The sequence below is a fragment of the Gekko japonicus genome, unplaced genomic scaffold (assembly GCF_001447785.1).
Source record: "Gekko japonicus isolate JY-2015 unplaced genomic scaffold, Gekko_japonicus_V1.1 scaffold4055, whole genome shotgun sequence".
In the NCBI taxonomy this organism is placed as follows: domain Eukaryota; kingdom Metazoa; phylum Chordata; class Lepidosauria; order Squamata; family Gekkonidae; genus Gekko; species Gekko japonicus.
The window spans coordinates 33271-36131 of NW_015173261.1; positions in this window are offsets into that span (position 1 = coordinate 33271).

Sequence of the window (2861 nt, forward strand, 5' to 3'; positions counted from 1 at the left end):
TCCTGTCCGAAAGAACGCTATTGAGGTTCCACACTCAAAGAATCGACCTCGGAAGACCTAGGAATCCACATTGTTTTGGAGTTGCGGGGAGGGAACATCACTATCATTCTATATCGGAGGGGGAGATAAGGTGGTGGGAGAGGGGCAATTATTTATTCAGTCCCAAAAGGTGTTATCCCACTTTCCCAAAAGTCCAAGGGTGGCTGCTATTGTAACGAACAATGAAAAACATGACCGGGAGTTAAGTCAGGATGAAGGGGAGGGAAGGCAGTGTAGTATAGAGCCTGATCTCGCCTGATCTTGGATGCTAAGCAGGATCAGTATTTGGAAAGGAGACCTCCAAGGAAGACTCTGCAGAGGAAGGCAATGGCCAACCACCTCTGCTTCCCACTTCCCTGAAAGCCCCTTGTCGGAGTTGTCTTAAGTCAGAAGTTAAGCAGGTTTGGTGCTTGGAAGGGAGACCTCCAAGGAAGACTCTGCAGCGGAAGGCAATGGCAAATCAGTGGTGCTTCTCAGTTGCCCTGCAAGACCCCTGCTGGGGTTGCCGTAAGTCAGAAACTAAGCAGGGTCTGTACTTGGAAGGGAGACCACCATGGAAGACTCTGCAGAGTAAGGCAATGGCCAACCACCTCTGCTTCTCCCTTGCCTCGAAAGCCCCTTGCTGGGGCAAACTAAGCAGGATTGGTACTTGGATGGGTGACCACCAAGGAAGGCTCTGCAGGGGACGGCCATGGCAAAACACCTCTGCTTCTCATTTGCCTTGAAAGCCCCTTGCTGGGGGAAGCGAAGCAAGGTTTATTATTTATTTATTATTAAATAATACAAATGCAAGAAATAAATAAATAAGGTTGGTACCAATGTTCCCTCTAAGCTGTGGAGTCTTGCGAGCAAAAATTCTACTTTGTGAGCTACCGGCATTAAAGTGGTGAGCGAGCGAACTGGCTGCTGCATAAATTAGTTTGCTCTGGAGCCATCCTTCCTGAGCTGAGACAAACATGTGTGAGCCGGAGGCTAAAAAACTGTGAGCTGGCAAACTCAGAGCCAGCCGGAACTCCGTTCCTGTGCGTTCCTGCCCAAAATTAGCCCTGGTTCCCTCTAAGCTGTGGAGTCTTGTGAGCAAAAATTCTACTTTGTGAGCTACCGGCATTAAAGTGGTGAGCGAGCGATCTGGCTGCTGCATAAATTAGTTTGCTCTGGAGCCATCCTTCCTGGGCGGAGACAAACATGTGTGAGCCGGAGGCTAAAAAACTGTGAGCCGGCACACACTAACTCAGCTTAGAGGGAACACTGGTTGGTACTTGGATGGGTGGCCACCAAGGAAGGCTCTGCAGAGGAAGGCAATGGCAAGCCACCTCTGCTTCTCCATTGCCTTGAAAGCCCCTTGCTGGGGATTCCATAAGTTAGCTGCAACTTGATGGCACTTTGCGCGCGCGCGCACACACGTCAAGAGGAAAAGGCTGAGAAAGCTCACCAGAAAGACAGCTTGTACAAATGGAATTGTGCCCACAACCAGCCAAAGCGCACCGGCAGTCCCCAAAAGCTCTTTGCTGCAAAATGGTCTTACATAGATGTCTGAAAGCCATCAGAGATGAATCTCAGCATGCAACCTCTGGGAGGTCATTCTGTACATCGGTGCATTGGCTGAGAAGACCCAGTTACAGAGGACAGATGAGAAGATGGCAGGATACAATTCTGGGTGGCCCTGCGGGACTGCACAGGTCCGGGCCAAGGAAGGCAGTCCTTTGGGTTTGTGGGCCTTAGGCTGTGAAGGGCCTTACTGTAAGAACTAGATGCTTGAATTGAACCCAAGAGGAAATAGCTAAGCAATATAACTGTAGGCCTAACTACCCATTGGAGGAGCTGCTCAAGTGGCTCAAGTGGTTAAGACGCTGAACTGCAGGCTGTGGAAGGTCGGTAGCTCAGCAGTTCGAGACCCGAGTGTGCTGCATGACGGAGTGAGCTCCCGTCTCTAGTTCCAGCTCCTGCCAACCTAGCCGTTCGAAAGCAAGAAATTGCAAGTAGATAAATAGATGCCACTTCGGTGGGAAGGTAACAGCGTTCCGTGCGCCTTGGTGTTTAGTCACGCCGGCCACATGACCACGGAATCATCTTCGGACAGCGCTGGCTCTTCGGCTTGGAAACGGAGATGAGCACCGCAAACCTAGAGTCGGACACGACTGGCTTTCGAGCAAGGGAACCTTTACATTTACCTTTAACTACACATGACCCTATTTATTTATATTTATATATTGGGCTTCTATCCCGCCCTCCCCTGCAAGCAGGCTCCGGGTGGGTTACAACACAATGTATACGGTAGGGGCCCAGAGATCTCCCGGAAATGCAACTGATCTCCAGAATAGAAACTTCAGTTTTGTTGTAGAAAATGGCTTCTTTGAAGGCCTCTGAGACATGATACCCCACTGACGTCCCTACCCTTGCCATACCCCAACCTCCACAGGCTTTGCCCCCAAATCTCCAGGAATTTCACAACCCAGATTTGCAACACGAAGACCGATTTCACACAAGAGCCACACCGCTAGTCATGCCCCCCTTTGTCCCGCTTCTATCGGTCAATTTCCCATTCGAAGCCGCGCGGCCGCATTTTAACTCGTGGCTTTGCCTGATTTTCTCTGCCGGTTTTGTGATCCTGTTTTTTGAGGATCATGAAACCACAGGGAAAACCGGGCGAAGCCGCGGGTCAAAATGCGACCATGCGGCTTCGAGTGGGAAATTGGCCAATAGAAGCAGGGCAAAGGGAGGCGTGGTCACGGCGCGGCTCTTGTGTGAAATCGGTCTAAGTTACAGGCCTGCCCTGCATCTGCCACCGGTCCTGTAGAACAGATGTGAGCTGGGAGTTCTGG